Here is a 14,770-nt window from a genome sequence, read left to right on the forward strand (position 1 = left end):
ATATATATATATATATATTCATGAGGTCAAAACCTAAAGGTTCACATAACAAAAACTAAGCTTTATTAATGTTGCGATGTTTGCTCTGATAGGGCTTTTTTGTGCCCTAGCCTCCGACCCCTATCTCCGACGTCTATCTCCTTGTCCGCTCTGTTGTCGTGGCCTCCGACGCTAGTCCCTTCCCCAGGGATTTTTTATTTTCCCTCTTCTAGTTCCTTTTGTGGTGTTATGTCGTCGCTTCCACAAATCACTTAAGGGATCCTGATTTTTTAAAGGGGAACTGCACTTCTCCTTCATTCAAAGATGCTTTAGCGGGTCCCATTATTTGTTTTCTTTCTCTGACCTCAAAATTTATTCGCATCAGGGGATGCTGGCCCTTTGGATTTTAGAAGAGGAAATAAATGCGCTTGTAGTTTCATTTGAGTTTGCTTTGGTTGGCAAATTCCCCAATCGTAGGCCTTCCGTTGATGCTATTAGGAAGTTTTTTTTTTTTCAATCTAAAACTAAATGGTGAATGTTCGGTACCTATTCTCAACCCTAAGCATATTTTGATAAAGCTTGTTGATGATTTAGACTACTGTAGAGTTTTCTCTCATTGATTTTACTTTGTTAACAACTGCTTTATGAAATGGTGAATTGGTCTCCGACGTTTGATGGTAAAGTTGAATTACCTATCATTCCTATTTAGATATCTTCTCCCCACTTGAGTCCACACCTATTCTCCCCAAGAATCCTTAATGATCTTGGCTCCATTTTTGGCCGGCCGTTAAAACCCAATAGTGCTACTTCAACTAGCTCTCGTCCTTCTGTAGCTCGTGTTCTCGTTGAGTTAGATATTAACAAACAATTTCCTGACATAATTTTGGTTGGCCCTAAAATTTGGGGCACATTTAGTTAGTAGTTATGAAAGAGTTTCCTTCTTATTGTATCCATTTCAACTTGTTAGGTCATTCAAAAGTGGAATGCCGTAGCAAAAATCACCATCTCAATACTTCTCCTAGAATTAATCCCCCTCCAATTAATGTGAATGTCATGCATGCCCTCTTCTGGTGGTAAAAAAAAAGTTAGTGATAATGTTTTACTTACTAATGTGGGCGTTAGAAATGGTGGCAGTGTTGTGCTTCCTTAGTGATGGTGTTCCTTCTTCTGAACCTGTGGTTTTGGTTTGAGATAATCTGGATGCATATGGCCATGCCAAGGAGAATTTGTGTGTTGTTAATGCTAATATTGATTGTTTTGAGGTAGTGGATCATATTGTCACTATCTCTGCATATCTAGTACATTAGGCTTTAGAGATTAATTCCCAAACTGTTGTGGTGAAGGATCCATTATTGTGTTTAACTCCTGGTGTCTTGCTCAACACAGTGGGTTTCTGTGGTGTGAACACCATGGTGTTAAATGACTCTGGCTGTAGCTTACTTGATGCTATTGTTGGTTTTGATATGCCCTCTTCTTCCTTGGTAGTTTCTGAAGGAATGGTTGATATACGGATTTCTACTATTTCTAATGAGGAGTTGAAAGTCAATTTGGATTCTTCTTTGCATGACTCTTGTGTGAACCAATCCGATTAACTTGATGAGCACTTGTCATTGCCCTTGCATGACGAGGGTGAGGGGGATCACCTGGTGGAGGCAGAGGAGGGGTTTGATGATTTGTTTAATTTGAAGGTGAATCACATTTTTGAGAAGGCCTTCTCTCATGGAGGTGGCAAACGTCGGCGGCATAAAAATAAAAGGAAATAAGTATGTTTGCTCTCTAATGTTGGGGTTATCCTTTGGTTGATTGTCGTTCTGTGTTTTTCCATTGGCTGGCGGTTGTTTAGTTTTTTTTTTCTCTATATGCAGTTGATTCTCTTATGGTTGAAATGTGATGTTGGGGTTGTCTTTCCATTTGTAGCAATTTTTGGTGGGCTATGATGTGGCTTTTTACTTACCACCTGAGCTTTCGAGGCTTGTTGATAATCATTGGTGGCAAATCTTCTTGTTATTTTGGTGGCCTTATTTCTGGTGCTGGATGTTGCTTGTCTTTTATGTGGATTGTTGGTTATTCCCTACTCTAGATGGTTCGGTCCTAATGTCTGCGTGGTGGTGGTTGGAAGCTTATGCCAATTGTCGAGCTCAGCTGACTTCTTTGCTTTCTTTATTTGTTGCATTCTCTTCAATTCTAGTTTTTGGTCTTGTAATCTTTATTTGTGCTTGGTTGGTCTTGATTGTAGCCTTCTCTCTTTTGATGGAATAAAATGTCCTTGTTATTAAAAACAAAACTTTATTAACGTTCTATGCTTCACAAAGTTTTTGTTATATTATACAAAAAAGTATCATATTATTATATAAAATTAAGATTTTTTTTTTCATAAATTACTTCACGTATTGTGGCAAATGAGCACACTTATAATATTTATTTTAATTATATTTTATATGAAATAAAATTATTTTAAAAATAGAAGTTTGTTAAAACTTAACAAAATAAATTCATTGACATCATAGCCGTCTGATTGCCTCAAGGTTGAAATTTTCACTTTATTTTAAAAGATTATATTCAAAATTATAAGATTATGAATATTCAACTCAATATTCTTTAAATTAAAATATATTAATATTGCTAATTTTAAATATTTTGCACAACTATAGAAATGTTAGAATTGTTTTAAAAAATTAAAATTTTGATGACAAAAAATTGGTCATGGGCAACAATTATCATTAAAAAATGCTTAAAAAATTAAAAAAATCATTAAAAAATGCTTTATTCTAGAAAAATTCACACACAAATGGCCTATTACAATTTCAGCACTGCCAAAGGCGGTTGACATAGATTAAGATTTTGTTTGAGATGACTTTCTATCTGCTTCTCAAAGCAGCTTTTTAATACAAAAATTTTAATTTTTGTAATAAGAAATCTGTCCCAAACAAAAACTAAGCTATTCTATTTTAGCATTTTAAAGCACTTTTTTCAGCTATTGTTTGAAAGCCGTATCTTCTAAACAGCCTTTATTACCTCAAAATTCTACTTCTATATATTTTCATTCAAAGAAAATAACTAATTACACTGATCGATAAGCCGAAAGCTATGAATCTCATTTTTTTTCTTTGGACTAAACACTTAAACTAATTACATTAAGAAATTCTTATCCTCATCGATCCTATATACCATCTGCAGCTTAAAAAATGGTGAAAGTGATTCTATTAAATACTAATTTCTTTCTGCTATACTCTCTAGGAAATTTGAATGATCATAAATGTTCTCTCAGCCATATCCGAGCAGAGCAGGAGCAAGCTGCAACAAAGGCTTCAAAGAACTGGGAGCAAATTTCCTCGCAAAGAGGACACAGAGAGAAGAATCCTGTCCATTGTACATACAATCCTGGACACCAAGAAGTTTCTTCTTCAAGAATTCCTCAGTGATATCATCCTTGTAAAAAGTCATAGGGTGAGCTCCACCTCTTGACCAATCCACAAAGGTAAGGCTACTATTTGCTATCAGATTTGATTTTTCAATGTGGAGCATGGTTGGGAAGTAATGCTCCTCAGCATAACAAGGTGGCTTGCAAAATTCCTTGAACTTTGAGTAGTACTTGGTGTCTTGAAGTATGTAAATTGCAAGCTTTCTATCAACTTCAAACCACTGATATCCTTTTCGCCATTGATTGATGGTAACCAATGGCGACATGTTGGGATTATACCGGCCTCTGCCGTGAGGGCCCTTGTCGTCAAAAACACTCATATAGCTAAAGTGAGATCTCTGCAGGTATCTGTAGATTATGCTGAAGTTATAGAGAGGTATGCATGACTCTGAAAGAAGAACAAACCGCTCGTTGGACGGATCGAGGAGCGCGTTCGCAAGGAGACGTTTTCTGCATCACACATACTCATTCTTCCCCATTCTGCTACCTGTTAGATGGGAAAGGTAAGGGATGTGAATAAAAGGAGGATTAAAATTCGACTAAATACGCCAATAATTAAATTTATTTTACATCCAAAAATTAAAGCATACGAGTGAAATCAAGCCACTTGATATTTCCACACCAACATATTTTGACTATTCAATTTGAAACTAAATTCAATACTAAACCTGATGAAAAACATTTGGAAATTTTTTACACTTAAAATATTTGCATTAAAACTGTTGAACTTCTTATTGCTAGGAATCCCTATTCAACCCACTTGTCCTCTTTGTAATTTATTTTCAGAATCTGTTTCTCACCTCTTGGAGGATATCTGTTGTGTTATTTTTCTGGAGCTATTTACCTCTGCAAATTTGGTTGGATTGATTGTTTGTCTCATGTATTTTCTTCTATGTTTCCATTTTATCAATTTTCTTTCTTCCTCCAATGGAGAGCCCTTAGTCTTAGCAATCAGGTGCGGCTTTTCCTTGCCTATCATTTTTGCAGGAAGGCTTTCTAGCACCCTGAGCTCTGTTGGCCTTGTGCCTACTTGGCTAGTTTTGCTCATGTAATTTTTTGAGGTTGCTATTGCAACCTTAAATTTGCTTCTTTAGGTGCTAAGATTTGCATTCTATCTTTCCTGGCTCCTTTTGGAGAGATTATTATGTGCGGACACCGGACGGGAAAACCGTCCGGTACCGCTTGATACCGAGCATCGGTATCGCGCTTGATATCGAGCATCGGTATCGCGCTTGGTACCGAGCGCGGTACACTTTTGGAGTGACGTGGCACATTTTTGTTGGTCTCTCAACGACATCCGGACTCTGCACATAATAAAAATGCGGCTTGACACAATAAAATTTCAAAAAAAAAAAAATCATGACACATACTATACTTCAATAAAGCAACTGGTTGTTGGGTTGTTGAAATGCTTATAATTTAGTTTGGTAAAAAATTCAGATATTTCAAAGCAAAAGCTAGATGTAGGCATGCCACTTCTCTTTTGAAAAAAAAAAGTATAAGAAAGTTTTTTTTCTTTTTTACTGGAATAATTTTCATTCAAGAAGGCTTTACTATTTACATTCGACAAATATTCTGTTATTTGATAATGGAGAATAATCTAGCTAAATATTAGGATCAAATTTTTTTATAAAATTGATTAATTATTTATATATTGCACTCATCTCAAAATAAATTCAAGATTTTTTTTGAAAAGTTTCGTTAGTCTTTCCCAACTAAGTGGATCAGCTCTATGAATCCACCTCCTTTCATTCTATTTGGGTGGTAGAAAAAATGGTCACACTATTATGTATATCTTCTCTCACGACTTCTAACCATGCCATTCTTGTATTCTGTTTGATCCTTCATATTTTTACTATTACTATCTACTCGTATGTTGATGTTTCTCTGTGACTTTTTAGCGATTTCTGTTTTTTACATGTTAAATCCTAGCACTCATTTTCACTGTTTTCTTTTCTTATTTGTTTCTTTGGGTGGTTTACTTCCCAACAATCTACATAAAACATCCAATAATCCTGCACTTTTCAAAGATTTTTTTCCATCTTCAGAGTATTTGATATATTAAGAGCGTGTATTGAGAACATCATAGCATCTCTAAGCTCGAAATAACTAAAATGGCTCATTAAACATAACATATAATATGTATCTATTATTGCCACTACATTAATATCTTAATAAAAGGTGAGAACCAAAATTGTTACATATCAGTGTAATGCTTATGAAATAGAAAATTGTATGAGTTACACCAACCAAACAGTGCTTGATCTATATGATTAGATTATAAGCATTGTTGAGGGCTAAAATATACGCGGCAGTAGAGAAATATAAAAAATTTAACATGTTAGCTTTATACGAAGATTCAACACACGATTAGATAAGAGAGAGGGTTTAACATTCATAAGAGATACCAAAAATTTTATGTGGAAAATCCTGAAAAGGGAAAAAACCATGGGGTCTGGCCCAGTTTGAATGAATTCACTAGTATTTGCAGTCGATTATAAACAAGACCCTTCCTTGGGGGAAGGCATTGGCTTGATGTAATAAATATACATCATAATTGAAATAATAAGAATTGACATGTTTGTTTGATTGGTAAGACCATAGTCGGCGGGCGATAGTAATCAGAAAGACCATTGTTTGGCGATGGAGGTCGAATGGACCATAGTTAGCTGGCGATAGTGGTTAGAAAGAACATTATCTAACGACGAAAGTCAAAAGGATCTCAATTTGGTGATGGAGGTCGAAATGACCATAGTCGGCTTGCGACAATGATCAGAAAGACCATAGTCTTATGATAAAGGTCGAAAGGACAATAGTCGGCTGGCGGCGAAGGTCAGAAGTTTAGCGATGGACAGAAATCCGGTGTTGGGTAGAAGTTCGGTGAAGGATGAAATTTCGGCGTCGGATAGAAGTCCGATGGAAGTTCGGAGAAGGGTAGAAATCCGGTGATGGAAAAAGTCCGACGTCGGGTAGAAGTTCAACAAAAGTTCGGCAATTGACGGAAGTCCGACATCGGTAGAAATCCAATGAAAATCCGGCGATGGGTAGAAGTCCGACGATGGGCGGAAGTTTGGTGAGGGCAGAAAGTTTGATGGAAGTCCGATGACGGGCAGAAGACTGACTAAAGTCCAGCGACGAACAGAAGTCCGACAATGGACAGAAGTCCGGCGTCGGGTAGAAGTTCGATGAAAGTCTATTGACTGGCAGAAGTCCGACGAAAAGCGGAAGTCCGACATCTAGCAAAATTCCGACGAAAGTTCGACGGTAGGCAGAAGTCCTACAATGGATAGAAGTTTGGTATCGGGCAAAAGTTCAATGACGGGAATAAGTCTGACGATAGATAGAAGTCCGACGTCGGTTAAAAGTCCGATGAAAGTCTGTCCACAGGCAAAAATCCGGCGCTAGCAGAAGTCTGATGATGGGCGGAAGTTCGGCGTCGAGCAAAAGTCCAAAGACTAGCAGAAATCCGGTGACGAGCGAAAGTCTGACGATAGACGGAAGTTCAATGTCAGTTGATGGCCGAGTATAAGTTCGACGAAAGTCCAACAACGGTCGGTGGCCGGGAGGTGGTGGAGGAGGAGTTCGGAGGCAAGATAACTTCCTTTCTTCTCTTATTTATCTTCCTTTCTTCTCTTATTTATCTTCCTTTCTTCTTTGCTTCGATCCCCCTCAATGAAGAATGATGTGTCTATTTATAATTTTCTGAGAGTGGCATGACAAGTAAATAAGGAGGAGATCAAGGGCAAGCTGAGAGTGTTTTGAATGGACAGTCGATGTTGATCCCCTTGATCTTGAACCGTTTATTGGGCATTCAAATGTCTTAATGTTATCAGAATTTGACGATCTTGAGCTGGTTGGATTTGTCTCGTCGAGCCGCTCGATTCGACTATAAGCATGTCACATTTGGAAACCGTTTGGTCATCCAAATTATGGTTTGAACCTTCCAAATGTACTTCGAATCTTTTGATTTGGACCCATTTAGTCGTTGGGCTCGTATTTTCGAAACGTTAAGTTTGACTGTAAGTTTACTATAATCGAAGTTGAGATGGTCCCATATTAAAATTTTGAAATTTCCAACTTGATTTTGCTTCGAGATTCATGCCCGATCAAGAGAATTTTTTGATGATATATCAAGCATAGATATTGCCAAATAGTGTTTAAAATTCCCAGAAAAAATTAAGGATTTGAAAAGGTAAAGGAGATCCAAATATGGAGATATTATTCATACGAAGATAAAAGGTACTAAATGTGAATCACTAAAGTCAAGGAAAAGATAAAGGAGTAAAGAACCAACATTAAAAGAAAATTAATGGAAAATGATGGGCTTGAAGACTTGGGAAATGTACGCTTTTGCTTATGTATTGCAACTCATTGGAGTTTGAAGCTTTAGGTTGTTTTGGCGATTTCAGTTTGCCTCGCCTTCATTCTCCTGCCTCCGTGGCCGCGAACGTTCTTCATATGGGTGAGTTTTGTTCTCTCCTCTCCAGATGGCCCTCGATCCGCTTGATTTTCCCCCTCTTCAAGGTACCTCTGTGCTGGGAGCTCCTCCGACTCTTCTACCTTCCCCTTATGCCGACAATCTCTCAGGCCCTTTAGTAATTCCCGATGACTTCCCTATGTCTTTCGTCTCCCCTACTAAGAAACTCTCTTTCTCGGCTAAAGGCCTAACTGAGGGCACTTCCATTTGGACGCATTCTCTCGTGGGTTACTCTATCGAACAACGTCCGCATTACGAACGTCTTCTTATTGCGATGAATAAGGCATGGAAGCTCAAAGGCTCCTCTCTTCTCTCCCTGGCGGATGGTTTCTTCCTCCTCAAGTTCACCTCAGCTGATGACATGGAGTTGGTATTCTCAGGAGGACCGTGGTTCCTGCTAGGTAAGCCGTTCATTTTACAAAAATGGAACCCAAAATTTAAGTCGAAGCATGATGAATCTGCTGCGATCCCTCTATGGATAAAAATCTTGGATCTCCCACTTGCGTTGTGGATACCTTTAGGTATATCTAAAATTGCAAGTTTTATTGGTGTTCCTTTATTGGTTGACTCTCTTACGGCTAAACGCACGAGGCTTACGTTCACAAGGGTTTGTGTTCAAATCAACAAGGACTCACTCTTGCCGGATGAAATTCTGCTGGATATAGATGGTGAAGACATGATTTTAAAAGTTATATATGACTGAAAGCCCAGTTCTTGTCAAGGATGTAGTTCTCTCTTCCATCTCTTTGCTCTTTGCCCTTCAAATCCAAATCCTAAACCGACTCATCCTCCTAAAGTTACATGTGGAAGAAGTAGAAGCAGGAATCTGACTTCTCGTTTTCCTGCCTCCTCCAAACCACCTCTCCCGGCCATCAGAAACTCTTCCCCTGCTATTATGCCGGATACTGATCCTGTTTCGACTGCACCTTTGGTTGCAGATGTTCTACCCGAGCAACCGTCTCTCTCTGCTGAGAAGGGCCCGGTTATCCCAAACCTAAATCTTCCTAATGAGGACTCCTCATCCTCAGAACCTCCCCCTTCTCTTAAACTAATGTTACCTTCTCAAGTCGTGTTGGCTAATAGTTTTGCTTCTTTTCAAATGGAACAACCCGCCTCTCTTCCCCCAGCTACTATGATTGATGAAGAACTTGATGTTGAAGAAAATTCTTTTTCCTCACATTCGGTAGATCCCCATATGCAGAATTCTGCTGGTTCCTCCTCCAAGCAAACTACTCATAACAAAGTCAAATCCCCACCGAAAAAGTCTAAAGCCAAATCCGCCAAGAAGGCAAAACCTCTGTAGATATGTCTCTGCCCGCATTTGCTTCATGGAATGTGAGAGGGTTCAATAATCCTGTTAAAGTGAGGATGTGCAAAGACCTCATTAACTCCTATAACCTTAAGCTTTTGTGTGCTTTAGAAGCGAAAATTCAGACTTCCATGTCTTTTGACCCTTGGTTTGCCCATTCTCATGTTCTCTTTGAGAATGAATAGTGTTGTGATAATTTCAGTTTATCTACTCCGGGTAGAATTTGGCTTAAATGGTATTCTGCTCATTTGTCCTTCTCCCCTAGTTTCATCTCTTCCCAAATTATTCATGGGATTCTCATGTCAGGCTCCCTACCCTCCATTTTCCTTTCTGTGATTTATGCGGCTAACTTATCTGAAGACAGAAAAGTTCTGTGGGACAATCTTCTGGAGCTATCTTATGATATTAATCAATCATGGGTTGTCATGGTGGATTTCAACTGTTGAAGATTTGAATTTGAAAAAGTTGTTGGGGCTCCCTTACCCCCGGGTAGGCTGGGAGAGTTGAATAATTTCATCTTTGATAGTGGTTTGCAAGATCTGGCTTCGGTGGATCTTCTTTTTACTTGGTATAATCAAAAGGGTGGATCTACCCATTCATATTAAGCTTGACAAAACATTGGTTAATACAGCTTTTCTTGATCTCTATCCATCTGCTTATTACAAGGTGGACCCTCCTTCTCGGTCTGATCATTCCCCACTTATAATGATGGTTAATCCGGTTAAAATAACTTTTTCTAGGTTCATGTTCAAGAACTTTTGGATCAACATGGAGGGGTTTTGGGATGAAATCCTTCTTGCCTTTGATAGGCCCATTATTGCAAGTCTCATTGCTGCTTTCTACAATTGTTTGAGAGATCTCAAAAAAGCTCTTAGAGGGAAAAACTGGGCCTCCTCTAATTACCTTTCTAATTTTATTTTGGAAGCAAAAAGTTTGCAACTTCAATGTCTTTCTGATATTCAGAGTAATCCTTTGGATTTAGGTTATAATGCTTCTCTGAAAAGTGCAAATGACAATTTAAATTGGTTACAAGCTGAGTGGTCAACTTGGATTGCTCAAAGGCTAAAGCATATTGGCTTTCTCATGGGGAGGATGATCTTGGCTTCCTTTATGCCAAGATTAGATCAAAGAAAAAAAGAAACAATATTAAGGAGATTTCTTCCCACATAGGCCTTCTCACTTCTCACCAAGACATTGCGGATGCCTTGATTGATCATTACACAAAGTTATCTTTAATGCCCCAAATCCGGCTAAGGAGGACTCTTTCTCCATTGACGTGGGCAATATGGTTCTTGCTCATCTCATTGACTCCTTAGTGGCTCCAATTTCAGATCTTGAAGTTAAGGATGCTGTTTTTACTGGTGTTTCTACTTCCGCCCCTGGTCAGATGGTTTTTCCTTTAGTTTTTATCAACATGCTTGGCACATTATTGAGTTTCGGCTTTGTCATGCTGTGAAATATTTTTTCTCTTCCGGTCACGTGCCCAAAGGGGCTAAAGCTACTGTCATCACTTTGATACCCAAAGGAACCCACTCCTCCAATATTTCTAACTTTAGGTCTGTTTCCTTATGGAATATTTTTTACAAGATTGTGGCCAAAATTATTGCTAATAGGCTTAAACCGGTCCTTCGTTTCATCATTCATGAGAGCCAATCTGGCTTCATTGCTAATAGGCATTCCACTGACAATATTATCCTGGCGGCTGAATTGCTCAAAGTTTTTAAGTGCTCCCATAAGCTTTTTTGTGCTAAGCTTGATATTAAGAAAGTGTTTGATTCTATTTATAGGGGATTCTTGCTAAACAAAATACGACAAAAAGGTTTCCCGGACATCTTTATTAAATTGATCAAGGGTTGCATTTCTGAGGTTCACTTTTCCACTTGCCTTAATGGCTCCTTAGAGGGTTTCTTTAAATCTTCTTCCGGACTTCGTCAGGGGTGTCCGTTATCTCCATTGCTTTTTTGCATTGTCATGGATGGGCTGTTCTCTTGTCTTCACTGTCAAAATCAAACATCTTTTATGGGGGCTTAACCATAAAAATTTCTGCCTTAAGCATGTTATGTATGCTGATGATCTTTTGGTCTTTGGTGCTGTATCTTTGGAAAATATAGATTGTTTAAAGAACTCTCTTCATCAATTCTCGGAGGCTTCCGGCCTTCACATTAACCCGTTGAAAAGCTCCATTCTTTGTTCTAAGAGTGTTGACAATGTTGATCACATTGCTACCTCCCTTGGAATTTCTCACATTGAGGACTCTCTTATCTATTTGGGCCTCCCTATTGCTTCAAAAATGCTTAATCTCTGCTCTACTTGAGGGTTAAAAAGTTAAATTTCTTTCTTTTGCAGGTAGGGTATAATTTTTTAAATTTACTATTGTCAATACTATTGCTTATTGGATTAAGGGATCCATCATACCTAATTCTTGTCGGAAACTTATTTATAAGCTTTGCTCAAAATTCCTATTTTTTGGCAACATTAAAGACAAGAAAATGCATCTCATTTCTTGGAATGCTGTCACCATGCCCAAAGCTAAAGGGGGTTTGGGCATCCCTTCTTTTGACTCTATGTATTATGGTGTAGCTTGCTCTTTCATTTGGCGCATGTTTAATGTTAACTCAATTTTGGGTCACTGGTTCAAACAAAATTATGAATCTCCTTGGAAGCCTCCCCCTCCACGGCTTCCAAATTTTGGAAGTTAGTTTGTCATACGGCCCATGTTATTAAGGAGTTTACTAGCTTTACAGTGGTCCCTAACTGTAATTTTTCTTTACTCTGGGATCCTTGATACAACGGTGACTCTTTAGTTAAATCATTCAACTGCAATAGACTCGCCTTCTGTGGTGTTAAAGATTTTATCTCCAATGGACATTGGGTCCTTCCTGAGTATTGACCTACATATATCAAATCCATCATTCTTAACATTCGCATTGGGGAGCAACCAGTTATGGCTTGGGATGGCTCCTCTAAGCCCACATTTAAGAAATTCACTGCTCAATTTTATTCTAATATAGACAATGTGAATTGGTTTAAGTTTATTTGGCATAAAAGGCATGCCCTTCGGTTTGCTTGTTATTCTTGGATAGCGATTCAGGGGAAGCTTAAATGCACTGATATTCTTATTTACAGGGGGATCCCGGCCTCCCCGTCTTGTGGTTTCTGTATTGGCCACAATGAATCACACTCTCATTTATTTTTTTATTGTGATTTCACTTTTACTGTTATCACATCTATGCTCCATGTGCTAAGCTGCTTCTACCTTATACCTAATCTGTCTCAAACATATGATTTCTTCAGTAACAATCCCCATTACAATACTTTGGAGAAAAATTTCTGTTTTCTCACCATTTCTGCGACCGTTTACTTTATTTGGAGGGAACGGAATAAGAGGAGATTTACTAATACTTGGGACAATCCTACTGTTAAAGATATTATCATTAATGCTATTCGAGCCAAAGCTAGAAATTAAAAGTATAAGGATAAGCTGGAGGACCGATTTAGAGAAATTTTGGGTTAATCTTCTTTTGCACTTTTTTATCTGGCTTGGTGACTGGTATTTTTCTGAGATGTTTTGTCTGGATGGTTCTATCTTGCTGTCGGGTTTGTTCAGCTCTATTTTCTGCTTATGCAAGATCTGCTGTGTTAATTGTTCTATGTTTTTCTGCTGGTTGGTTACTGGATATGTTTTTACTGGTTGCTTTGTTCTGGTGGAAACTGATTAGGTCTTACTGCAAGTTTTTTAGATGTTTTTGATGTTACGGACAATGATGAGCCAATTCCCTTGGATGGTCAGTTGGAAACCAGAGAGTGCTTTTGTTGTTCTGGTTATTAGGAATTGTTTAGGACGCTGTGATGGTCCTCTGCCATCCTTATATGACTTGCGGCAACCAGTGTTATTTCTTGTTGCTGGGTGATCTTTTCGACTGCTGCGTGATTGCTTTCTTTCTCCCTAATTTTAGCTATGATATTATTGGTGTAGACCTTATTTTCCTGAGTCCAACCTTTTTTTATATTTCCTTTTGTACATGGGGTATAGAAGTTTTACTTGTATTTTGTTTTTGCTGTTTTTTACTGATTTGTAGGCTTTCTTGATTCAATATATGGGCTTTGCCCATAATTTTTCCCAAAAAAAAAAATCAATGAACAGACAAATAATTTGAAAAAAAGTAAATCCGAATCTTCTTAAAGTATAAGTAATCTTAAAAAGAAGAACAAGATGCTGAAGTACAAATGTACAAAGAAACAGAACCAACAACAGAGCAAACTAAAGAACCATATGTTGGAGCAAATAAAGTGAAAAAGCGAAGTTCTAAGACTTCAAATTGATTTCATTAGAGAAAAGCATACAAGCAAAAGTATTTTAAATTTTAAATAAAATTGATTGCAAAAGAACCAAAATATTCAAAAGAATTTATGAAATCATAGAATACCTGGCTAGGAATCTGCCTCTTATAGAAAACGGAGTCCTTCGGATAGCTGGCTTTATAACCGGGCAAAGAATGAATATAGATAGAATAAAGGCCCTCATTTCCCTTGAAGAACTTCTCCCACAGTGGAGAGAGAGGCAAAGGTCCCTCGTTAAGAACATGAACGCAACCTTCGGTACTCTCTTGGACGGACTCTTTTTAACTTCTGATGCAAAGCTCTCAAAGCAAAAAAGCTCATCATCACTCACGTTATGCAACAGAGAAGGAGGCTTGATCCAACGATCAGCACCACTCGGCTCCACAGTTATACAGGGCAAAAAACCAGACATTGGTGACTGCAATATTAAAATTCGAGCATCGAAGAACAGAGCACCAAAGATGAAAAAACCAGCAGCCAGAAACAAGAAAGGGCCAAAGTACTTGAGGATACTAAACAGATAACCCCGGGGTTGAACCCTCTGCGCCAAATGCTTGCCATCTTCAGCATGAAAAACCCTAGGTAGCATCTCAGCACGATGAACAACGGCACCGAAATGCAAGTTTCAAAGTTTTCGATTAAAAAGGACCTTTTTAAAGAGTATGGAGAAGACAATTCGCATCCAAAATCGCATTTTTTAAGCGCTAATAAGCTGAAAAGGAAGGACTTCCGCACCGCAAAAACTCCAAACTAGCACCGCCTATGACGAGAAATTATGCTGTGAATAGGAAGCGAGATCGAATAGGAAATTTAAATTAAATTAATAAACTTTCCTTGATTACCTGAGGAGTAAATTGCGTTTATACAAACGGAAATTTTTTGGAAACAGGTTGATAGCGTCGGCTGCGAAGGGCGAGAAGACGTTATGCAAATCCACGAAGAGGAGGCAGAACCTCTTCGCGGTTTTTGGTGGGGCCTAGCTGCAGAGGTCTGATTCCATTCGGAACTTTATAGAGAGAGAGAGAGGGAGGGTTTTTAAAAATGTTTATAAAAATGAAGAGAAGAAGATCGACGTCGACGCCGTGGGCCGACGACTCAGAGATATCCTTCGTAAATGGTTAAGAAATTGGGAAAATATCGATCGGCCTTTGGCGGGACATTGTCCGTAGGCATTGAGGAAAATAATGTATATTTGTATAACTTTGTACATAATTTGATTTTTTTATATACAAGAACGAAATTT

The 14,770-nt window shown here is 38.2% G+C and overlaps 1 pseudogene; it reads right to left on the reverse strand.

Moving 5' to 3' along the window:
• Nucleotides 1-2,965: 2,965 nt before the first annotated feature.
• On the reverse strand, nt 2,966-14,509 carry LOC110116270 (annotated as a pseudogene).
• Nucleotides 14,510-14,770: the final 261 nt, after the last annotated feature.

This window comes from Dendrobium catenatum, unplaced genomic scaffold (assembly GCF_001605985.2).
Source record: "Dendrobium catenatum unplaced genomic scaffold, ASM160598v2 fragScaff_scaffold_601, whole genome shotgun sequence".
Lineage (NCBI taxonomy): Eukaryota > Viridiplantae > Streptophyta > Magnoliopsida > Asparagales > Orchidaceae > Dendrobium > Dendrobium catenatum.